Consider the following 26,889-nt stretch of genomic DNA (forward strand, 5'->3'; position numbering starts at 1 on the left):
AAAAAGATTGTGCCAGGAAAGCATGTTGGTTATTTGGCTGAGAAATAGCCATTAGTTTACTTTACCTCTCACTGCTGATAAAACACAATTTATCAATACATTCTCCATCCTCACACCCTACTGAGATACAAACACAATCTTTCTCAACAAAACATTATAGACACAATGGTCACTTCATGCCTAAAATAAAAATTCCATTTTGAGATAATTTAATATAATAAAATAATTTTAATAGAGATTGATGGTATTTGCTTACATTTAATGAAAGCTCTCATTAAAATTAATGCCTATAATAAGTGTAAAGATGGATAGTACACCTAATACTATTTACTTTTTGTGGAAATTGAGGAACACAAAAAATTAATGACCCCAAACCACTGAATGATTTAAGAACTAAATTTTCATTTGCTGTTTCACTGTTGACTAACATATATTACTTCTTTTATGACAACAGCTATTTTCATGAATTATTTTCCTTTTTCTCATGCAGGGCAATGGACACTAATCATCACACTACTGTGTTACATATTATATAATGGTAATCTCCATCTCAAAGTCCAAGGGAAAATAGATATATATTGCACAGTGTAAGGGAAAGTGGATATATGTTTTCTAGGTAATGGGGATTGACAAAATGAGGAGAAAATGAGATAAAGAATGAGTCTTTTAAGTCAATTAAAAATAAAAGTTGAAACTTTCCAATTCATCCTTTTATTCCATCTTTATTCCATTTTATTCATACTTTATTACATCAAATGTTCCACTACTTCTCAGCCATTATACTTACCAAAAATTATCCATATTAACCTAAGAACCCCTGGCATATGCACTGCTTCATGCTTACCTAGTAGGATAAAAATTTTCCACAAGTTTTGTATGTAGGCTGTTCTTTGGTCTTCCCATTCATGTATGTACCCACTTGTTACACTGAGAGAACTTTACCCATTCCCTGCTGTGGGTACTACTTTCCTACCTTGAGGTTATAATACAAAGTAACTTAGCTGTTTTGTATCCACCCATGTTCCTTTTGTGTCCGTCATTCTGTAAATATCCTACAAACACTGGAATCTCACAACAAATCAAAATATGATGAAAATAAATATTTTTTATTATACAGTTGATAGACTACTTATAACCAATCTAACTAGTACAGTCCTAAGAATTACTGGTGAAAAGGAAAAAAAAAAGGGAGAAAAAGAGTGGTTTTCTTAGACTTAGAGCTTTTGTTGTTAGCAAAACAGCACATGGTCACATGCTTATCGCAATGGCTATTTCTGTTGAGAGCTACATGTGGATAAATGAGGGAAAACTGTTGTGAAGATTTTTTAACACCCATACAAATACAGTTGTTTTTCTACCTATCTTCTGGGATTTATGGATGAGGGAAACAAGAGCCAGACTGTACAAAGTTATAAAGTTTCTTCACCTCCAACTCTGATTTATTATCTGGAAGCCAATAATATTCTTAATCCAAAATAAGCTAGAATGAAATTTTCCTTGTTAATATGACCATTGGACAGCAATTTTCTAATTTCAGTTAAACTTAAATATAAGAAAAATAACAATGATAATAACGTTAATTGTATTAATTACAAACAAGTAATAAACTAAGCTCAATGCCAAGTGTTTTCCATAAATTTTATTTCATTGAGACTCATTACCAAGTTACTTATCAAGAAAGTGAGAATTAAAAGTATTAATTTGTTTAAGAAGACACCAGGAAGTTAAAGAAGCCAACAGTGTATCAAGTTCACCACAATGCGTCATCACATAAAGAAAAGCCCTAACAGAACTCAAATACTCTGCCTTTATAGAGGAAACAAATCAGATTACTTGCTCTGACTTGCTAAATTCAATTAAGTATCTCTACACTGGGACAAGAATTCACAGAAAAAAAACTGTTCTACTTCCCCACTATACCAATATGCTGTATCTCTTATGTACAAGTATATTAATGAATGTCACTGATAAAATGTTCTTTGAGTATGGATCATGGCTACCTCAGAACCAATTAGTAAACAATCCTGAGTTCTTTATTCACTGCTTTAGAAAAAATAATAGCTATGTGTCAAGTGTTGCACTAAGAGCTTTATATATATTTACGTATTCAGTTATCTTATTCAGTTCTCCTAACAGTTCTCCTAACAAACCACAGAGGTAGTTTCACTATCCCCGTTTGGAGATAAGGAAACTTACATTCTATGAAGTTAAATAACTAGTCCAAGATCTTAGAACTGTACCAACCCAGGAACTGAACCAAATTATATCCCTGAAAGTTTTTGATCTTAATAACCACTGTATAACATTTCCTTTTTAACTGCTTTGAAGCAAATTATTGTTATTCTGACAAACACATATTTATGTCAAAATTATGTACTATATTCTCTACACACCAACAGTCACATGCATAAATATAATTAATAACATAGATTGCTGTAAAAATTTAGTTCCTTTTAAAAGCAAAAATTATACTGTATTGACAGTCCCTGCATTTCCTAGATTACCAACAACTCTATAAATATTAAATCACAACAACAGATAATTTAAAACATTCAGTATCATGCAGTTAAACACCCAAACAGTAGAATTCACTTAAATCTTGCTATATGCAAAACATACTCTCTCTAGTTTGGTTTTGAGCCACACATGTTGCTCCACAAACAGAAGGACAGATGTTGCAAGATAACTCACCTTTATAGGTAGATTTAATTTACACCATGTTGGAGTGAAAATGTTTGATGGAGCTCTTTAATTTTTCTGCTATATAGGAATATAATAGTCACCAAAAAATCCCATCTTTAAATGACAGATCTTTGCATAGTCTAATCTAGAATAACCTGCAGGGGGTGGGAGTGATCTGACCTGTTTTATAATATTATAGTGATGTACGATGCAAGTTTTAAAAAAACAGACTTTACGTGTGAGGTTCCCCAGTCAGTAAAGACAAAGCTTGTTTCAGGTATAAAAACACTCGGTCTCTGTGTCAAGAGAAAGAACTCCACATTGCTTTGAAGCACCCCTGGCAGCTGATAATGGAGAGCTGTTGGCAATGATTATGGAGGCAGATGCTTACCTGTTCTCCTACAGTGTACAATCTTGGCTTGATGACAAGGTGAGGAGAAGGAGAAGCTGTCACAGAATGGGGGCAACTGGCAGCTGGAACCCTAGCGGGGAAGGGTAAACTGGTCACCCAGGGCTGCTTGCTTGACTGTAGCAGATCTCATCAATCATGCCAACATATGCAGCTGCCTGAAAATAAACAGGCTTCTCAGACAGGAGACAAAATGAGGCAAATTAAAAGACCAATAATTTAAACAAATCTGTTTCCAGTTTCACAGCAAAGATGGATGGCTGAATTCTGCTGATAGACCCAGATTTCTGGTTAATTGATAAAAGTCACTGATACATACTAATGCAGTAAGTTTAAACATGACATTCTGAAACACAATCCTTTTATAAATCCTTTAAAAGTCCTTTTTTAAAACATGGGCATGACATATTTTTTTTAATCTGTTGATTTATTATCTTCCATAGATTTTTCTAAAACTATTACTAAAAGAAACATTGCAGCTAAAGGAACCCTATTGAAGCATACGTCTGGTTCCATCCAAAGCCCCGAATAAAACGAGTGAGACTGTAATAGTGACTGCATAATTATGCTCACAGCATAAGATAATCCTCTTTATTTTCATTTCATTTTCCTTTATCTTATTAGTCTATTAGCTGATCTTGAAAAAACATCCATTACTTCCTCATCACACCTTCTTCTTTACTTCTTCTGAGCAGTTTAACATTATTTTGACTCTTTCTTATGCATGTATATACATTATCTATTTTCTGAACATTCGTTTCAAATTCCTCATAGTCCTACAGCAACCTTCTATTTCACATCAAGAAAACAAATTACTTGCAGTCCTTCCTTTTCTGGCTTCTAACAGACCTCTACTGGGAACTCTTGACTAATAACTGTAGATTCCCTAAGGTTAAATGATGATGAACTCCACCATTAGATACTTAGTAGTTTTTACTCCTTGTTATCACATTTCTTCCTTGAGTCTATCCTTTATCCATCTGATTTAGATTAAAAGGACCAAAGAGCTCATGTCCTTTTTAGTGATGTGTTCTGCATTTATATGCTTTATGATTGCTACCCAGTGCCCTACAGAGAGCACTGAGGGATCTGATGAGACAATATCACAAGGTGGTGATTTTCTTTTTCAAATCTGACAGTGTTGCAGAAATTAGAGAAAGACAAAACTAGCCTGAGGTCAATGTAATTCTCTCGTCTCTCGGGCTCATCTCCTTACACAGGTGGTGCTACAGCTGCTGTTGTGTCTGCAGGGGAATAACAGTCACTGGCAGCCCTGTACACAGCTGGCAGCCGGATGCAGGGACATGAGAATCAGGTTCGACATTGCTAAATGGAAAGCATCCACCTTGCTTTCCAAATGTCTGCTTTTCTTTAATCCACACTATAAGATGGGTTGTTGTTGTTCTTGTTGTTTCTGTCAAGGCTGAGAGTTCAAATTTCTCCTCACCTAGTAGATTGTTTAGCAATTCGCCGCTGCAGCTGTCTCCACCTCAGACATCTCTCAGGAACAAGTTAGCTCAATATTTTTAAGAATTATTTTAAGCTAGCCATTCTTTTTAATCTTTCTTTAGAATTTGGAATAGCGTGGGTTATCCCTTAACAATGTACCTCCTCCCAAGAAAATAAATTGGATTTTAGTACAGTGGTGTTCTGGAGTAGCAAATAAACAAACAAACTATGGAAAACATGGCATTTGGAGAGAGGAAAAAGAAACTATGAATTCAGTAACTAGAGCATTGACAATGACATTTTGCACATCCACAGGTAATATTCAGACATCTGGGAAGGCTAATTTTATTTATTGTTTTGGACATCTTCCTAGTACATATACATCACAGATTCTTTACTGGTTACATTGGAATTCATCTCCCTGTCAGGTGGTTACTGTAGCCATTTTAGAATCCCTGGAACTAATTTCCATAAGTGCACTGACAGCCATGACTTTTTTCAGCCTTTTAAATCATTACTAGTGATAACCTGGGTTCCTCAAATCTGTCCTTTATTACAATTTTCTTTGACTTCTAAGAACGTCTGTCATACATGTACACTCTAAGCTTCATCAGCTCTAATGGTCATGCCATATGTTTATCAAAAGTAAATAAATAAATAAGATTATGCATGGAATAGTCCAAGCACAGGTTAAAATAGTAATGAAGAACCGCTCTGCACTTCACCTCATATTTCAACACTCTTCAACATCAACATTTTTGCCACATTTGTGTGACACATAATAAGAGCACTATGAGTGGCACTTGGGTGTCTCAGTCAGTAGTCATAATCCCTGAGATATAGCCCCACATTGAGCTCCTTGCTCTGGAGGAGCTGGCTTCTCCCTCTCCCCCTTCCTCTGCTTGCCACTCCCTCTGTTTGTTTTCTCTCTTTTTCTCACTCTCTCTGTCAAAAATAAAAAAGGCATCATGAATTGGGTCTAAGCAACTGTGCATGAAGTCCCATTATAATTAATTAGTGTTGTTATAGCAACACCTTTTATGATATTGCTTGACACCCACTGGACGCAGTGGCATGGGATAAACTGTCTAAAAAATAATTTTGTCAATCTCATCCTTAACCCTCTCATGCTACTATCTTTTTCCCCTTTTCATTTTAGTAATTTTTTTAATTTTTTATTTTTTATAAACATATATTTTTATCCCCAGGGGTACAGGTCTGTGAATCACCAGGTTTACACAGTTCACAGCACTCACCAAAGCACATACCCTCCCCAATGTCCATAATCCCAATTCCGGACTTCAAGCTCTATTACAAAGCTGTCATCTTCATTTTAGTAATTTTTGCCTTTACCTTGAATCTTCCCGCCCCCCCCCCCAGAAACTGAGTAGTGAAACCTAAGCACAGGATCAAGTATTAATATCATTTTCCTTGCATGAATATTAAGAAGCTAGCACTAGTCCCTGCCATGCAAAACAAACACAGTATTTATTTTAGTAAAAATATTATTATCATTATTATTTTTTTTTTTTTTTAATTTAGCATGATTGCCTACAGCATGGAAATAGCATGCCACTTTGACTACTAGTAATCACTGCCTTGCATCTACAGTATACCATCAGGGGGGAAAAAAAAGTAATTTTTTTCTAAGAACCAAATCTATGGGGTTAGCTATGTTTGTTAGCATATTTATAAAAAATAGTCTGACTTGGAAAGGAATTTACAGATCATTTAGTACAACCCCTCCAATTTATAGGTTCAGAGACAGGGAGAAAGTAATATCCAGAGGTCTCATTAGTAGTTAACCAGAACTGGGACATGAACCAAGGTCTCCATGTTCCCTAATTGGTATACTTTATACCAAATTACAAGCTGCCTTCTGTTACACAGTTGTAACTCACACAGCATCCTTACTGGAAATATAAAATAGACATAAGGAAAGCTGTGTGCAAAGGCTAGCTTCAGTGAATGACAGTCTTGTTTTGTTGGTGGTAGAAAGGCCATACTAGTGAGTCAATGCTCCAAATTTCTGTCTATATACCAAGTCAGGATTAATTTCAAGTAAAACTGAGTGTGAGAGAGAAAAGAAAGCCTGAATGGGCAGGAAAATTTCAGCATTAGGAGAGGATGGCTGTAGGTGAAGAGTAGAAGTCTTGGGATATCAGGAGTATCGTAGAACTGCAGCAAAAAGAACAAGTGGGTGCTGGCAGAGCTCCAAGTCAAGAAGTCTGGGAAGACGCAACATACTGTGATCCAGCTAAGATTCAACTGAACAACAGAATCCTGGGAATTGAGATTTAGAGAGGCAAGCAACAAAAGGAAAACTGCAACAAACGTCCTTGCAATATTAAACCAGGTAAATATCAGAGCTCTATACAGGGTTGACAGAACCAGCTACATAATTTCATTTTGCTCATTGCAAAATGAAAATATGAGTTCCTTGTTAAATCATTATTAAAAATTTCAAGTTGGCAACAACAGAGCATTGAAACACTTGCAGGGCCCTTTTAACTGTAGGGAGGTTTGGAATCTGAAATATGCATTTCATACAATTTCTTGAAGCTAGAATTCTGAAGGTGACTTTGGTTTTGCCAATTGGATGTACTCATAATTGATTTAAAAGGTAGGAGTAGGCCAAGGGTTTTGGCTGTGGCTGCTAGGAAGCTATTTGATGTGAATTCTTCGAATCAAAGGTATGGATCTCCATACTCCAGGGCCCTTAATATTAAGAGGCAAGTTTTATAGGAGTGAAGTTTTTGCTTCAATCATAACCAAAATTGTTGCCTCACAGTGTTAGCTCACCACTAGATTATTGTTGAATTATACTATGAGTTATTCAAGGAGGTTTAGACTAGAACCTGGTGCCTTAATCCTCCTAATAATTTTATGAGCAACTAATTCCCTGTATAGATCTCCTCCTATTTAGCATCTAATATAGCTTCTGCTTTCAACTGAACCTTGTCTGATTCAATCAAAGTCATTTGATTCTATAGGAGGAGGTTAAAACTCTCCAGCAGTAATTTTGTAACAGAGATTCTGGTAAGCTCTTCTAATGTACAAGTGACATGACTTCAATTTACATTCAAAGAAATGTACTTGTGGCCAATGAAAGATGGATAGAGAAATTTTAAAAAGCAGTACTGATCTATCATTCATGATGTGTAATAGTTTCCTAGGGCTGCCATAACACACTACCACAAACTCTGTAGCTTAAAACAACAGAAATGTATTCTCTCACAGTTCTGGAGGCCAGAAGTCTACCCAAAATGTCAATAGGGTTGGTTCTTTTGGGAGGCTGGGACGGAGAATCTATACCACGCCTCTCTCCTTGTGTCTGAGGATGCTGTCAATCTTTGGCATTCCTCGAATTGTAGATACATCATTCCATTCATTTCCTTCATTTCACATGAACTTCCCAGAGTGTCTGTGTCTTTCTCTCTCTCCCTCTTTCTCTCTCTCTATCATTTTAAGGATTTTATTCATTTATTTGAGAGAGAGAGCATGAGGGGTGGGGGAGCAGAGGGAGAGGGACAAGCAGACTCCCCACTGAGTGGGGAGGATACTGCAGTGCTGGATCCCAGGACCCAGCGATCATAACCTGAGCCTAAAGCAGATGCTTAATTGACTGATCCACTCAGGGACCCCTCCTTTCTCTCTCTTATAAGGACACGCATCTTATTTAGGAGCCACCCAAATTAAGCATGATTTCTTCTTAAGATCCTTGGCTTAATTATACCTATAAATACTGTAAGGGTGAGCACGTGGGTGACTCAGTGGGTTAAGCCACTGCCTTCGGCTCAGGTCATGACCTCAGGGTTCTGGGATCGAGTCCCATATCACGCTCTCTGCTTGGTGAGGAGCCTGCTTCCCCTTCTCTCTCTCTGCCTGCCTCTCTGCCTATTCGTGATCTCTGTCTCAAATAAATAAATAAAATCTTTAAAAAAAAAAACTCTAAGGGCAAAGAAGGTCACATACTAAACTCCTGGATTGACATATATTTTGAGGAAACATTACTCAACTTGCAACACTAAGAAAGATAATGAAATTAAGCTTATTAAATTTAGTTTGTTTGTTTGTCTCTTAAGGTTTTCTTTGTAATAGAAAATAATGTAAAGTTAATACATTGAAATTGACCTTTTTAAAAGAAGACCTAAGCAAAATTGTATTTAGAAAAGGACAATTCCAGAGGCACCTGGGTGGCTCAGTGGGTTAAGCCTCTACCTTTGGCTCAGGTCATGATCTCAGGGTCCTGGGATTGAGCCCCACATTCGGGCTATCTGCTCAGCAGGGAGCCTGCTTTGCCGCCCCCCTGCCCCGCCTGCCTGTCTGCCTACTTGTGATCCCTCTGTGTCAAATAAATACATAAAATATTTAAAAAAAAAAAAAAAAAAAAAGGAAAGAAAAGAAAAGAAAGAAAAGGACAATTCCAGGTTTTAAAAGGACTGGCTCTTGAAATGAAAAACACAATGTTTTTAAGTTTCAAAAATCGCAAAATTACATGATTTTTAATTTCGCCATAAGATACCAGCAATCTTCATTCTTTACCTTCAGAACTGCAAAAGTCAGGAATAACAGTGTTTTTCTAGGGTTCAATAACTTGTGGAAAATGCACAAGATTTCATTAATTTATTTTTAAGATTTTATTTATTTGACAGAGAGAGATCACAAGTAGGCAGAAAGAGGGAAGCAGGCTCCCCGCTGAGCAGAAAGCCTGATGTGGGGCTCAATCCCAGGACCCTGAGATCATGACCTGAACTGAAGGCAGAGGTTTAACCCACTGAGCTTCCCAGGCACCCCAAGGTTTCATTAATTTTAAACTAGAATTAGAAGTGATAACAATCCCCCCTTCACACACACACACACACACACACACTTGTACATACATCTGTGGCATGTTTATATAAATTGGTAAGAGAACAATAGTCTGCTTCAAAAACTCTGATTTTCAACTTCTAATTTTATTCTAAATGTAAAAATGTCATGTAAAAAAATACTGGGGCACCCAGGTGGTTCAGTTGATTAAGCGTCTGCCTTTAGCTTGGGTCATGATCCCAGGGTCCTGGGATGGAGCCCTGCATCAGGTTCCCCGCTCAGGGGAGAATCCTGCTTCTCCCTCTTCCACTCCTGCTGCTTATACTTTCTCTCTCTGTCAAGTAAATAAACAAAATATATACATTTTTAAGGTTTTATTCATTTATTTGACAGAGAGAGGGAGAGAGAGCACCCAAGGAGTGGGAGCAAGGCAGAGGGAGAAGCTCCCCTGCTCAGCAGGGAGCCCAATTCAGGGCACAATCCCAGGGTCCTGGGATCATGACCTGAGCCAAAGGCAGCCGCTTAACTGACTGAGCCACCCAGGTGCCCCTAAATAAACAAAATCTTTAAAAAAAATTAAAAAATCTTAATTACAACAAAACATAGTAATGATTTCAAGTTATAACAAAAAGATATTTAGATAATGCAAAATAAAGCATTTTTGAAAATGATTGTTTTAACATATTCTTTGAGTTAGTAGCTGGTCAATAGTGTAGTAGTAGCAGTAGTGGCGATGACTAATGTAAAATCCTACACTGAATATTAAAATGGAACCCATGTACTTATTCACTATATACAATACCCATACTAGACAGAGTAAAATAAATAAACGGATGCTGAATAAATATCCATCATATTGACATTCATGAAATGAGAGAAAATCATTCAATTTTCAAACTTTATTTCAGTTCTCTGGTAAACAACCTTTAATTTTGACAAAATAGGAGTGCCCAGGTGGCTCAGTCAGTTAAGTGACTGACTCTCGGTTTCAGCTCAGGTTCTGACTTATGGGTTATGAAATCAAGCCCCATCTTGATTCCCATGTCTAACCCCACCTTGGGCTCCACACTCACAGGGAGTCTACTTGGATATTCTCTCCCTCTGCCCTTTCCCCCACTCATGTGCACACTCTCCTCTCTCTTTCTCTCTCTCTCAAATAAAGAAATAAATCATAAAAAGAAATTAATTTTTAACAAAATAGTATTGTTGATTACATCAGTGTAAATCACTCATCTAGAACCTCAAATTCTGTCTATTCTGAACATCTAACTTAAATAATTTAAAATAGTAAGTAGCTAATATACACTGGCAAAAGAGAAGGAAAATCAATTCACTGGTCAGTATTATTGCACATTACATTAAAAAGTATATAGATATATTTGCAACACATCATTAATTTCATAGTCATTCCATATTAGAGTATAAAAATAAGCTTTCTTTGTACTTCAGGTGAAAATTACTTGAATTCCTGATATCCAGCTAATTGGGAAATACATTCATTAGGCTTTTGTTAGTTTTCTTTTAAATTGCTGTTTCGTTTCAAAGACCAAGAAGTTAAAGGCTTAATGATGTTAAAACTCAGGATTTAACTTGAGTGTCTATTGTTCAGCATTATAAAAGACATAAATAATCTTTCTATGATTTATCTATTTAAGAATTAGGCTACAGTGGTGCCTGGCTGGCTCAGTCAGTAGAGCATGCAACTCTTGATCTTGGGTTGTGAGTTCAAGCCCCTTATTGTGTGTACAGATTATTTAATAAAATCTTAAAAAAAATAAGAATTAGACTACAAAGTCCATATACTTGATGTTGATTTGACTATTTGATTAAAGATAAATACATGGCTGTATGAATCATTTTGTGACAATATATCTATTTAATGAAAAATTATTCTATTCTTTTATCTTTACTTAAAAAATGTCTTTGTAGGATGACTGGGTAGCTCAGGTCATTATCTCAGGGTTCTAGAATTGAGCGCCACATTGGGCTATCTGCTCAGCAGGGTGTCTGCTTCTCCCTCTGCCTCTATGCTCTCTCTCTCTCAAATAAATAAAATCTTTAAAAGAAAATGTTTTTCTGGAGTGCCTGGGTGTCTCATCGGCTTGGGCCATGATCCCAGGGTACTGGGATCAAGCCCCACAGCAGGCTCTCTGCTCAGCAGGGAGTCTGCTTCTCCCTTTCCCTCTTCCCCTCTCCTTGCTTGTATACTCTCTCTCTCTCACTCTCTCTGTCTCAAATAAATAAAAATCTTTAAAAAAAATGTTTTTCTGTGCAACTTTTTATTTTATCTTCATTGCATTCTTGTGAGACAGATAGAGCCAAGACGCCTCACTGGTGATCAAAATTTGAATTAACTCGAGCTTATTTTGGGTTGTGTAGAGAAGAGAAAATATGATGATGAATAGAAGACACTAGGGATCATGGTAAGAGAATGTGTAGTAAGTTTTACCTCTTGGCAGCCCTAAAACTAGAGGAAACCAGCTAATCTTACCATGCTTTTCTTGTCTTATTTGACAAAGCAAAATTATTTTAAGAGAAGTGAAAGCTTTAAGAGATGTTAAAGTTTATTATTTGAAACTATTTAAATTGAAGTGATTCATAAGTACTTTTGAAATATAAAAATACCACAACCAATTGCAATTGATTATATTTATTACTATTCTAATGTTGACAAACACTGCTTTCAGGACTAAATAACAAGTTATCATAGTTTATTTTCCAAGTCAAATATGTAAAAATAAGGTAAACCTGAGGCAGAGGGAGTGAGGGATGAAGTATATAAAATCAGGACTGGGCCTTACCTGAAGCCCATTTAGCGATCCCCTTCACATGCTGTCATTCAAGTATGGTTTCCTCTGCTGCATCTAACATCAACCAATCCCTCAGTGTTCTCAAAACACGTGGAACATGTCTTTCATGAAGGGTATTAACTTAGGTGTGTTGCCAATCTAGCTGTCCCCTCTCCTAGACTGTGAATAAACTGTAAGTAGGAATAGTACTTTATCTGTCCATTCATCTTTCATTCTTTCACCCCCTTCCCTTCCCCTTCCCTTCTGTCCTCTCCTGTCTTTCACTGGGTATACTCAATACTTAATACAATGCTTAGCTCTAGGGCAGTCATTCTAAAACTTTAATGTGTATTAGAACCATCTGGAGATGATTTTAACAAGAACAGAATGCTGTGCCCATTCTCACAGTTTATCATTCAATAGGTCTAGAGCTGCATACCCCTGTTCTAATGAGTTTCCAGGTGATGTTTATGCTGCCTTTATGGGAACTACACATTGAGAACACAGCTCTCTCATTTAGAAAATGGCCAATAAGAATTTGCTGAATAAAAATTAGAATCCTATACAAGTGTGCTTGTCACTGAAATTTTTTCCATTGTTCATGAAGGTTTTGATCAGTTTGATGGTCAACTATAATAATAGCTCTTAACATTTTATTGTGTTAAGACATTAAATTAAATACATGTCCTTTATGTTGATTTCACAGAAACTAGTAAGATAATATCATACCTAAGTTAGAAAAACAGATTTAGGTACAAGATCGATGGCAATTTTTTTTTTTTAAAGATTTTATTTATTTATTTGACAGAGAGAGATCACAAGTAGGCAGAGAGGCAGGCAGAGAGAGGAGGAAGCAGGCTCCCTGCTGAGCAGAGAGCCCAATGTGGGGCTCCATCCCAGGACCCTGAGATCATGACCTGAGCCGAAGGCAGCAGCCCAACCCACTGAGCCACCCAGGCGGCCCTCGATGGCAAATTTTAAAATTATCCTCAAAAGATATGAATTTCTAAAAAAAAAGCCACAAGCAATAATGAATTTAAACTCCCATTTTCCACACACTTGCTTTCACTAATGTGTTTCTAAATTGTTCCCCTATGAAACTTGAATATCAGGATGGCAACACCTGCTGTTAAGTCTGTTGATTCTTGTTTACTAAGCAAAACTCTTGATCTCTGCCTTTTGAACAGCTTATTCAGTAAGCAGAGAAGGGAAATGTGAGTTTTATTAGAGTGGGGCTAATATATTCACTGCTAACAAAGCCAAGAAAATAAATCACATTTCAAATTCTTCATTCAGAAGCCAATTGCTAAATATTCATTTCCATGATTTTTAAATTTTGTACATTTACATATGAATGGTAAAAACCGGCCATTGGTAATTATGTATAACCTGACCCAATGATTGAGGTCATGGTATTCAATAAGCATAGAATATCATATAAAATTCAAAATTCAAATTCTCATCATGAATTTCATTACAATTACAAAGTTCATTCTAAGGACAAAAAATAAATAAATACATTTTTGGAATTTCTAAAGGATTTTTAATGAAAAATAATGATGAACTCACCATTTTTCACTGATTTTATTGTAATTTGTTTTCTCTAAGCCCAATTTTGCATTCTAAATGAGCCATCCATTGGTTCTTACTTACTCTTTGGGAATAGCTAATTTTTTTCATTAAAACTGGCTTATTATTTTATTATTTAAGACTGTGGTTCTTAAATTGTACTTCATCAGAATCACCAAGAAGCCTTATTTAAACACAGTGCTGGGCCCCAATACCAGATTCTAATTCAGTAGGTCTGGGTCATTGTGCCAGAAAATTGGCATTCTAATGACTTCCCAGGTGATGCTGACTATGCCGGTACAAGGACTACATTTTGAGAAACATTCATTGGTTAAGCATAAATGAGGGCACTTCTTATTTCTAATCTTTGTACAAATCTATTTTTAAAACAGAAGAGAACACAACATAAAATATAATTTGTTCTTTTCCAATTATTTGTAAGTTAATAACTGATGCCAAACCACAATTGTACACTGAAATTACAAGTGTGAGTTTCAAATTTATTAGTCATGATGCTGTAAGTGTTCATCCCTGATGGAGGGAAAAACCTATATCTACAAAAATAAACCTAGGGGCGCCTGGGTGGCTCAGTGGGTTAAGCCGCTGCCTTCGGCTCAGGTCATGATCTCAGGGTCCTGAGATCGAGTCCTGCATCGGGCTCTCTGCTCAGCAGGGAGCCTGCTTCCTTCTCTCTCTCTCTCTCTCTGCCTGCCTCTCTGCCTCCTTGTGATCTCTGCCAAATAAATAAATAAAATCTTTTAAAAAAAAAACCCTATAGTTTAATAATAGTATTGCTTAATGCAAATGTAGTTATACAAGCATAGTTTACTTTTAAATTGGATTAAATAGATCAATCTACATTTAAAAACACCTTTTTTTAAAGATTTTATTTATTTATTTATTTATTTATTTATTTATTTATTTGGCAGAGAGATCATAAGTAGGCAAGTAGGCAGAGAGGCAGGCAGAGAGAGAGGGGGAAGCAGGTTCCTGGCTTCTGCCTAGCAGACAGTCCTTTGAGGGGCTCGATCCCAGGACCCTGAGATCATGACCTGAACCGAAGGCAGAGGCTTAACCCTTGAGCCACCCAGGTGCTCCTAAAAACACTAACTTCTTAAATTATGTTTGTAACTGATTTAATGCCAGGTTGGCCATAAAAGGGAAAATAAACTTTAAAAATAACACCAATTAATTACACAGCACATTTTATAACAAATATGTTATTGTTCAATCTCATTTAATTTTAAACAGATGGGGAAGTTAAAAGTCCTTTAAGCTTCAAAGGAGTTGTTCCAATCAAATAAGCTAGTAGGAAGTCCATTCCTATAGAGAGCACTAAGTCAGAGCATGATAAATATCAACAGCCATGCCACCACCACCTTAGGGTTCCACCAGTGGGGATAGATTATGGAATTCCTCACATAGAAATATAATAAATATGAATGAGAGAGTTGTAACCTCAGGGATAGCTGAAACAAAGAGAATGTGAATGGAATCCTTAAAAATTAGATAGACTGAATCAGAGAATCAGTCCTAGAGATACAGAAAGGCAAATAATCAAGAAAAGAACATAGTTACAAGGAGGCATTTATTAGTCCTTGAGAACCAAAAGGGAAATGGTTTTAATCAAAGAAATTTTTCAGTAGTAGAAATGGTCCTGAAATCAAAGTTTTAGAGTAGAAAATATACCTATTCGTGGGTCCCGTTTTTTTTTTTTTTTTTTAATCTCTAAAAGCAGTACTGGCATTACAAATTGAGCCTGAGCTAGATCTTCAAGGTATAAAAGTTAAATGAATCCAACTGCTACAAGATGGGGACTTCAAGATCTGAAAATGAACTGAAACCAATACAGCAGTATTTTTTTTTTTTTAAGATTTTATTTATTTATTTGACAGAGATCAGAAGTAGGCAGAGAGGCAGGCAGAGAGAAAGAGAGGTGGAAGCAGGCTCCCTGCTGAGCAGAGAGCCCGATGTGGGGCTCGATTCCAGGATTCTGGGACCATGACCTGAGCCCAAGACAGAGGCTTTAAACCACTGAGCCACCCAAGTGCCCCTATATAGCAGTATTTTAATATTTTTTGAAGTATTTACTCTTTCACTATTAGATAATTTCTAGAACTAATTTTTTGAGTCAAGAAACTTGAGATCAAGATCTTTCTAAGCAATGAAGGGAAGCTGTGAAAATAAACGTAAAATAAAACATCTGTGCTATTTCAGTTATTATCAGTTATCAGTTGACTTCCTAGCTTACAGAAATATGAAAGGAACAAAAAGATAAAATTAAAAGAAAAATAGTTTACAGCATCTTGTGCAAATATTGGCAACCTACTATTATTAGTGTCAGGTTTTGAGATAATACTTGAGAGTGAAAATATAGTTCCCATTATCTCAAAGGACTACCCGAGGAATACTACCAAAATTTGAGTAAATAAAGTATTTTTCTATTTTTCTATTTAAACAATGACTGTTCAATAGTACAGATTTAAAAGTTTAAAGTAGCTCAGTCATAAAACAATGCTGGCTATTAATGTACACATATAAGGATAAGTTATTTACAGTAAACTAGAAAACTCTCCAAATCAAGATTTATTCCCCCTGCTTTTTACTGAACTTACTACTTAAACCTACTTCAAATCACTCACCATTTCTGAATCTCAGTTTCCTCATCTTTAAATTATACACTGATATCTTTAGGGACATGTGAGTTCTTCAATTGTTCAGTCTTTTGAGTATATTAGTTACTAATAAATAATCCATTGACTAATGTAGAGAGTACTTTCTGTAAGGTAAAACATGCTTGGAGATGCTGTGTTCAATCCTAATATGAGTAACACTAGAAGTGAAGCAGAGGAATTTCAGTTTAACTTCTTATCTGCAGAATGATCAATAATCTAAAGCTTTGAGAGACTAGCTATAGAAAGACAGCATGAGAACATGGCAGAGTCTGCATGAGTCCTAATAAAAAGGAGTTTAAAGCAAAAGGGAGTTAGTCGCTGAGTGGGTAAACAGGGGTAGTGACTAGCAGAGGAATCGGTTTGAAAAAGAGGGAAACACAGATCAATCAAAAGTTAGCTTAACAATCAGGGAGCAAGTATAGCAAAGGAGGATCTGAGGGAGTTCAAAGGCATTTAAGTAGTTTATGTCCTTGACATTTATAAGATCCTAGATACGAGACAACTTACTTAAAGGAAGCTACAAAGAAACTAACAGAAGTCAGAAACAAAAGCAGGGAGGTAAGAAAGGCACTCAAAAGAACCATTCTTGTAGAAAAAGAGCATGCAAAATGTTTATTTTTGTTTGTTTGATAAAAGACCATTGAGGCGGGAGAACAACAAAACCAAAGATGAAACTACTTTTAATATCAATAACTTGAGAAGAAACTATTGGAGGAAGAAAAAAGAAAAAAAAAAAAAAAAAAAAAACCCAAAGCAAGGGTGTTTGCATCTGGAAGTAGACCATTCTTTGGGACATGCCTGTGATTAGTTCCTCTGTATTACTATTTGTTAAACCTCTCAAGAGTGATTTCCTTCCAGGGAACATATTGCTAATTAGTGTAAGATCAATGATATCCTTCATCAGAACAGTTTGTATTCATGGTTTAGATTTCTTCGTGTGTAACCAAGTGCTTTGATGAAAGAATGTTTCCTTAGGTCCCATGTTTTAGAGAAGTTTTTGCTTGTGCTGTCTGCGTAGGAAAATAACTTCCTACTTAAATATGAATATTAAAGAGTAATATTAGGCAGCTGTCTAGTATAAAAGAGATCTATAAAAGACTGAAGGGTCATTTACTCCTCTGAGAGGGTTTTAAATGATGATCAGTGGGCATACACATAGAGGTCCCTAGCCAAATGAGGGGAACAATAATTTTATTTATCTAGGGAAACACCTTGAAATATATAGTACTTAAGATAGAGCTGAAGTATTACAGCTGTATGGAAGACTTTTCTTTTTTTTTTTTTCAATTCAACAGATGTTTATCAATGTCCTAAGATTAATAATAAACATCTATTAAAATAATAGGTAGTTACTATAAGAAGGGGAAAAAGATGAATAAATTATTGTCGGGGACCGCCTCCGGCCAGGAAAGTCCCCGCCATTACAAGATGGCACTTGGCTCACTGCCAGCAAAATACGCTGCAAGTAAACAACGAACTTTCTGGTGAAGCCCGCCTGAAGGAGGACATAGTCATTGGCTGTTTCAAATTTAATCAGCATAGTAACAAGACTCTCATTGGCTCTCCCCATTGCTTAGCCCCTTATTGGTCACCCTGCTGCATATAAGCTAAGGAACGAAACAAAGGGGATGAAGCATTAACACCGAGCCAGGCTTCTTGTCGTCCTTATGGGTCGAGGGCGACAAATTATAGCGGATACTCCTAACACTGGCAGTTTTGCTAAGTATAAGCTGCTGACATATCAACCAAGTAGTAAAGTCCAAAAATGTAAGTGGAAATCAAGAGTTAAAATTCAGGATAGTTGAAGCAATGACATATATGGCTCTCTTTTCTGTTTCTTTGTTTTAAATCAGATTTAGAGATTTTCTCAAATAAAAAAGTGATAGTAAATGAAAGAACAAATGTTTTAAAAAATAATTAGTTACCTCTTTTTCAAGGATCAAAATGTTTTGTTTACAGTGGTTTGATATGTTTTTGAGAGCAGCAAAATATAACTATAATATAACTAAAATCTGAATGTCAAAATTTTTAATATGTTTTTATGTGTGCTTTAAATTTTGTTTCTTTATAGGGAATGCAGAGTTATGAAAATGTCTTGAGCTAACTTAACAACATCAAGATGTTTACTTACATAAAGAGGTTAAAGCAGTGATTCTCAAAATGTGGTACCTCCAGGTGCCTGGGTGGCTATCGTTCAAGCATCAACCTTGGGCTCAGGTCATGCTACCAGGTTTCTCGGATTGAGCCCTGTGTCAGATTCCCTGCTCACTGGGAAGCTTCCTTCACCCTCTCTTCCCCACTCATGCTCTCTCCTGCTACCTCTGTTTTTCTCTAAAATTAATTAATAAATTTATTAACTAATTAATTAATCTTTAAAAAATGTGGTTCCTGGACCAGCGATATCAGCATCACCTAGGAACTTTTAAGAAATACCTATTCTTGGGCATTGGTACAAACTTACTCAATAAGAACCCTAAAAGTGGAGCCCAGCACTAGATTTTAAAGGTAGAGACAACCACCCACACAATTCTGATACTCACTCAAGTTTGAAAGTCATGGGATTAATCGAAAGGGATGAATTAAGGGTAATCTTAAATTGTCTGAACTGCTTGATTGGGAAGATCTTGATTTTTTTAATTTGACATAGGTGATATGGTAGAAAGATCAAGTTTGGGGAAGAAAAATTTAAAACTTTGTATTATACATTGTTTAGCTTTAGGTAATAGCAGGATAGCCACAAGGAGATGGCCAGGAACAGGTGGGAATAGGGAATCTGAAAGTTAAGATAGGATCAAATTTTAAAATTTAGGATTCTACACATATATTTAGAGGTAAAAAGCTACCTATTAGCTTGTATGAATTTGCTACAAAATATTATTTTAAAAACCAGGAAAGCTAAGGAGAGACTGAGGAATATCTATATATCATGGCCTGACAGAGGAGGTAAATCTAATAGAAGGAAAAAAAAATTTCTATGTCATTTTTCAAGGTTAGAGGGGATGAAGAAATGCTGGGTAAAAAGATAAGAAATTTGGGCTAAATGAGAAGAAAGCAATTTTTTTTCACTGAGAAACTGTGAATGAGTTCAAAGTAAAATGACTAGAAAAATTAGGCACATTTGTATAGAAAACTACTATATGTATGGATTAGAGAACATGAGTTTGGAGTGAATTCAATTGTCACTCATCAGTTTTTCTAGAAATACCAAGAAAACCTGGAGCAACTGTAAGAAAAATGATTAACAATTATTCCACAGGTTATCAATCCATGAGACTGAGATGGTGAGTAGATAAAATCAAATGCTCAAAAAATCTAATGTTTGACCCAAACCTAACATTTCAGCCTTCCTTATACTCCTATATATATATTGGGCCCACTCCAATGACATATGAATCAAGGACAATTCAGTTCTATTTCATGTGAACACTTGAAATTCTTGAGTCCTTTATGATAATAGCTTCCCTTGTATTCACTGTATGTTCACACATTAACACCTTGGTGTAGCACATATTTATCTGGCATCTCTCCTCTGGACTTGATTATAACATTTCACTTCTTCAATGTAGACCTAAAACATACTTTCTCAGGATTTGCTTTGTACTCTCTTCATATTCTTTCTGATATTTTCAATAGAAATGTGCATTATCTTTAGCCCCTCAGATAAAAAAATCCCTGGGACTGACTGACCTATCACAGGGAAGATTCCTTTATCAAAGATGCCTATGAAAAGAGGCATCTAGGAATGGAGGCAAGTCAAGTCAAGAGGAGAAATCATAGGGAATTATGAAAGAGTTAATGTAACTGTGACTGTTAGTGAAGTCAAATAATAATGAAATAAAACATTTTTTAAAATTAGGGTTTAGAGGCACCTGGGTGGCTCAGTGGGTTAAACCCTCTGCCTTCGGCTCAGGTCATGATCTCAGGGTCCTGGGATCAAACCCCACATCGGGCTCTCTGCTAAGCAGGGAGCCTGCTTCCCTTTCTCTCTGCCTACTTGTGAACTCTTTCTTTCTCTGTCAAATAAATAAATAAAATCTTAAAAAAAAAAACACAAAAATTAAGGTTTATATGTTGAAGAGAGAAAAGTTTTGGCCACAGTTGAGTATAGTAGAAGAGTAATAGCTCTAAGAATAAAGATTAGTGGGCAGTTCAAGAATGTGTATTAATATTTAAAGTTCCAAAAAAATGATAAGACAAACGTAGAGAATATAATTGTCAGCTGTATAGTACTTAGATGTTCCACAGCATATGAAGAAGTATCTTAAAGATAAATGGATAATGACAGTAAGGGAGGAGAGAGATTGGCATGTCCCATGTATTTTGCAGGAAGAGCAGTTATTAGGAAAGAGGGACGAAACAATGACTTGGTAATATGTAGCGAAAAAAGAGTTACTCCTGTAAATTTCTGATACCCATGGTCTTAGGGAGAAAATGTTATTACAAAAGAGGGAAATGACAGGCATAGATTTACCACATTCTGTTCTCTTTTCCCTATTTTAGTAATTCCAATTTACTCTTCAAGTCTTAATTTATATTTTACCTCTCCTTGGAAGGCTCCCCTGCTCTCTGCCTCCCTCAGAGATACCCAGTTAATTTCAGTGTGCTTCTCTGTTTACTCTTGAGAACAGATGTTGTCTGCATCAGCTGTGTTCCTAGCATCTAGTTTAGGCTTGGAGTATGATATATAATGCATAAATATTTGTTAAAGTAATGAAATAACTTTTTCAATGTAAGTCTATAAGATTTAAAAATGGTTTAATTATGCAAAATCTGAAGACAGGTTATGTGTAAATAAGAGTTAAGTCAATCAATTTTACTCAGTATTTTAAAAACTACTTTGCATTTTTTGCACATTATAAGAGGATAGGAAGAAGCAACAAGAAAGAAAGAAAGGAAGAAAGAAAGAAAGAAAGAAGTGTTGCATAACATATAAAAAAGAGTTTTGAAGGTATATGGTTGGAAGATATTCTGACCTATCAAATTATTCAATAATCTGGAAAAATGGACAGAAAATCACCTAACATTGTCTCTTCATTTGATATTCAATTTTGAAGTGAATTAATTCCATCAAAGTTCACACAACATAAATAAGAAATTGTTAAATTAAAAAGCAGTCAAGAAATAGGAAAAATGTTTCAGCTCAGTGCATCGCTAGTAATTCATCAAATAGGGAATAATTCACAAAGCGTTCAATGAGAGATAAAAACCCAAATAATAATAATAATGACAACAACAGCCCCTTCCACGTCTAGAATGATTAAGTAGAAATACTTTTTACTACTCCTCTTACTAAGTACAACTACAAACAACAGTGATTATACTAAAACAAAACAGCTCTTGGAAAGAATAAAGCAGACCATCAAGGCAGCTTGAGATGGAGCAGCTACGCGCCTGTGAGCTTTGGGGGATTTCTTTCTGTCTCCTACACGCAAGACTAGGAGCTGAAGAGCCAGCAACCCAGAAATGACAATCAGTACACACACACACACACACACACACACACACACACTCACACACACAAAAAGCAACAAAAGTCTGCTCTCTCCAGGTTAAAAAACAACAGGGAAAGGGGCAGCCTAACAAGGCAGAAAACTAAAAAAAGTAAAATAATTCTGAAAGCATCCAGTGAAAGTCATCATCTTATTTATAGGGGGTTAACCATTAGAAATACAGTGGCTCTTATTCTTAATAAACAATGGAGGTCAAAAGGAATTGTGGCCCAAGAATTTTCAAGTGCTCGAAGAAAAGAACTGTCAACGCAGAATCCTACACCCAGGGAAAATATGCCTCAGGATGCTCAGGAACAGAAACATACCTTTAAAATCGCTAGACGAAATTTTATCTCAAAGAGCATTACCTGGTTTACTTGCAGGGTTAAATTCCTTCTGTTGAACACATTCGTTGTGTCGCCTGAACTATGGCAACAGATACAAGAACGTGAGGCTGCAAGCATGCGACACGACCCCGCCGCAGGTGACTACCGTGGGACCAGACGGGGCATGCGCGGTGTGGAGTTGGGGGAGACCAGGTGGGTCATCACGTCGCTGCTGCGCAAGAGGATCCCGGGAACCCCAGCCAGTCCCCTTGGTTTACAGCAGCGGGGGGGAGAACCGGGGAGCAGATGAGGAGATGGGCTTCCAGTAGAGGGCACGCCGCGCTTTATTCCCCGCTTCCCCCTCATCCCCATTTGTCCTGTCTGTCCCCGACCTTCCCATCGTCCCACTGCTCGACAGCACCTCAGGAGGACTTCAAACTTGATCTTAGCCAAAAGGCCGAGAAGATCTCAAGAGGACTTCAAGCACGGGAGGCATCTGCCTCCCTTTCCCACCCAGGTCTCAGGCTCTCGGCCGGTCGCACTTGCTGCTGCCCTGGGCCCAGCTACATTCCAGTCAGCAAGCGCTCAGAACTCGGGCCCATAGTTCTTTGCCAAAACCGCCTTGCCTGAGCCAGCTCTGTTCACAGACTGAGCCCCAAAAGAAGGGAGAAGAGTGGCTCTTCTGTGTCCTGGGCTTTTTGGCCTACGACAGGAGTAGGGAAGACAATGAGTGGCAATGCGTGGGTCTCACTGGGACCTGGCCAACCCGCCCACCTGCAGGCTGTAAACAAGCTGGGGACTTGGGGGAAGGGAATGAACAAGTGGGCTCCAGGCTCAGTGTCACTTAGCCTCCCTGACCATTGGCTAGAAAGGACCTCTGTGCAGTCCCCTGTATCTCAGGCCCCTTGGTGTCCCTCTGTCCACCACCTCCCTCCTACCACCCCAACTCTGCACTCCATGCCAAACCTTTCCCACACCAGTCTACTCTATGTGCAGGTGCCCTCATAACCGTTGGAAACACAGAAAAAGCAGGTGCACCGACCCCCTCCTTGGCCCTCTGCCATTATATCCACAAAGAGGGAGAAAAAAAGTCACAGAGTATTTCTTTAATCCCCGTCATCCATTAGATTGTAAATTTCATATTTGCTTTGCATGTGTGCAATATGTAAGATTGTGTATATATTCTGTATGGCCAAAACCTGGCATAGTGCCTGTCACTTATCAGGAACTCGATGAACATTAGTTGAATAAAAACGTATTTAGATATGCATTTGTCTCAACAGAACTTACTCCAATTTAAACCGTAGGCATAAGATCCAGGCATCTTCAAAGCCACTGGGACTGCCACTTTGAACTCTCTGCCATCTAACAGAACTGTTCAAGAGGGCTGATTGTTCCAAAGGATGCTGCAAAATATTTGCTACCTGGTATTTTATAACCTGAGAGTGACTTCTCTTTCTATCCTAAATACTGGAGTTTCAAAATTATCTTTCCAGATAAATTAATAAATCTGACAACTAAACTGAGTAACAACAACTGTGACAGACATCCTGCTGGGAGCTAGAGTTACAATGGGGATTAGAGTCACAATGGGAATTAAATAACTCACTAGCCTTGCCTTCATGGAGATGACCTTCTTTTGATGAGGACAGAATAAATCAGAGTTTTCACAAAAAAAAAAATAAAAGTTTTTCTCAGGCTTCTGATGTCTCTGCATTATTGTATTCAATGCATTACCTCTTTTAGTATTATTCCCTAGAGTAGGAATAACCACATGTGAAATTAGATTTTTCATTGTATAGGGTTTATGAAACTTGATTTTCATTTGTATTTTCATAGTACAGAGTTTGGGATGCCTTGCATCTCTTGTGCTCACTATCATTCATCCTCCCTTAGTATATGACTAGCACTTGCTCAGTATGGTGTCTTTGAAAGTGTACAGAAACACAAGTACAGAAGACTTGGCAAAGCATTTTCCCATCATCCCTAAAATGTTTTTTAGGTTAGTGATTTCTAAGTATACTGTGAATGTTGAAAAATCATAGTCTAACTTTTTATCCTGAAATTATCAGAACCAGGTTTCAAATGGTGAACCACTGACTCAAGTATAAACTGATTAAAGGAGAAAATATCTTCAAAAACATATATACCTTTAATGATTGTGTAGACTTTGACTACATTTCTGATTTTTTTTAATAATTTTTTATTTTTTATAAACATATATTTTTATCCCCAGGGGTACAGGTCTGTGAATCACCAGGTTTACACACTTCACAGCACTCACCAAAGCACATACCCTCCCCAATGTCCATAATCCCACCCCCTTCTCCCAAACCCCCTCCCCCATACATTTCTGATTTAAAAAAAAAAAAAAAAAAAATCAGTCTCTTTGCCTGGCCACAGTCAACTTCACCATGCCAGTAAGATAATTACATGTCTTTGGAATTTTCCCAATTCTACTTTGCCCTTATTATTACATATATCACTCTGTGCGGAAGCATCATATTTGTATAAACATGAACCTAAGAACTAACCTAGATTCGAATTTAGGCTGCATGATTTACTAATTTGCAAAAATTACTTGGAAAAAACTTAACTTCCCATTCTGTAATCCTCATTTTCCTCATCCACAAAGATAGTAGTTGTTCTTACAGATCATCTAATCTAAAACACCGTTTATTGTAAGGGATACTTCACTTACCATCAAGAGAGAATAAATGGTAACAAATAAGTGTGACAAATGTACAGTTAGTAAAATAGATTCTAATTTTAGAGATGTGCTTCTTAAAAAATTACAACTTAAGACATTCCACATGTTTGTTAAATAATATAATAGGTAATTTAATTTTAATATTTGTAAAACATATAACATGTTTCCTTAGAGATTTTGAAGGTTAGTTTCTTTTCCAATTCACTTTCAGTCAGGTTCTTATTATAGTGGTTTTGATGATCAGATTAAATGTGGTTTATAAACATAAGATCCTACAAATCCATTGCCAATTCTCTTGCTTACTGTTGCATTGTATGATCAGAATCCATGAATATTTACTCAAGCACTGCTATTAATTTGTCTTGTGATTTTAGAGAAGTAACTTAATTTTCTTGACTCAATTTATTAATTAGTAAAATGGCAATACAAGCTTACAAACATTAAGTTTAAAATATACAGTAGATTCTAAAATAATTTCCAAATTTAATATGTTAAGTAGTAGTGGAAAGAATGCCTAAAGCAAATGAAATCTATGTAGCACTGTTAATTCAGAAACATTTTGCCTGTGTAAGTGCCACTGAATGAAGAATCCTCTCAAGAGAAAGACAAAGGCAAAGAGCTTGAAAAATCTTCTCATCCTTTATAGGTAAAATCTCCAGAGCAGTGGTTTGGGCAGATGGGAAAATTTTACTCCCTGTGCTGTATCTGTTCAGTTGATAAAAAGAGGACTTTGATCCTTGTGACTGTCAATCCAGCTCTTTTTATGAAAAATTTGCTTAAAGTAAACAGTAAAAGTAGCAAAGCAGTTATTAAAATTCCACCTCAATTGGCTATGCTCCCAGTTCCAAAACCCAAAACATAATGCCCACTGATCATTCAGATTATCTTTAAAGCTTTTTGTGTGTGTTTAAAAAAAAATTACTATAAATAACTGATCTAGTAGAGAAAATTACAAATCTTCTCTTTCAAATTCTAATCATAGTAGATGAGTTAAAGTAAGATCCAGCAAAAATCCTTTCAGTGACATTTCTGTCACTGGATACAAGCTCCAAGCTACAAGCTCCAGCTACAAGCTCCAAGCTCCAAGTACTAAATTCTGAGCTGCATTCAGCCACTAGAGTTCTGTGCGTAAAACTACGAAACATTACACTTGAGCTTAAAAACACTGGCTAACAATCACCCGGAAAGTACACCCATCTGTATAATTCTTTTGTATATACGATATGTATTTTTTTAAAGCTTGATATGTTAATCCATTCACGGAGGCGGTCTTTTCTCATTTTTGAGTCTCCTTCAGACCTATTTCATTTTTGCTGTTGATGCTGTTTTGAGAAATGCCCACTGGGATTTTCAAAAAAAATTGCCAATATAATGAAATTGCCATATAATGAAATAAAACCTCCACTTAACACATCTCTTTGACAACTTTTTTATATATAACTATACAGTAGATACATTGTGTCTAATCATTCCATTGTTATTTAGAAAAGATGGAGAAGATAAAAACTATGTTTTTTCATCTCTGTTGCACCAAAAGTTCTAGAAATTAATGAATGAATTCCTTTTTCTGACTTACAGAAGAAGGCAGATGTGTAGCAGGAGCTACCTTGCTGCTATTTCAGCTAGTCACAAGGCCATGAGTGTGTGCACTATGGCTCAACATTGTGGGCTTTGTTGGAGCCCTGGAGACAGGGCTGCAGTTTTGAGTATGGGACAAGTGGCATCCTCACCTCTGAAGCATTCCTCTGTCTCTACTTGTAACACTTTTCAGTCCCCTGTATGGAATTCCTTTTATGGGAAATGCCTGAAGGGGTTTCTATTTCCTTCACTAAATCCTGACCACAAACCTGTTAATGGAGAGTACTTTCAAATTTCAAAACATTTCTCTAAGATACACAGGCTTACAGGGGAAATTTAAGATTGATACATGTATTTGCATCAAGAATGAAAGAGTACTAAACCTAAAGAATCTATTATGT

General features: G+C 36.5%; 1 long non-coding RNA gene across 1 annotated transcript; it reads left to right on the forward strand.

The window, feature by feature from the left end:
• The first annotated feature begins 18,017 nt into the window (after positions 1-18,017).
• LOC131813772 (uncharacterized) lies at positions 18,018-23,470 on the forward strand. The gene is made up of 2 exons (XR_009346962.1): positions 18,018-18,152; positions 22,258-23,470. It is a non-coding gene; the product is annotated as an uncharacterized LOC131813772 (long non-coding RNA).
• Positions 23,471-26,889: the final 3,419 nt, after the last annotated feature.

Source organism: Mustela lutreola, chromosome 13 (assembly GCF_030435805.1).
Source record: "Mustela lutreola isolate mMusLut2 chromosome 13, mMusLut2.pri, whole genome shotgun sequence".
Classification (NCBI taxonomy): Eukaryota; Metazoa; Chordata; class Mammalia; order Carnivora; family Mustelidae; genus Mustela; species Mustela lutreola.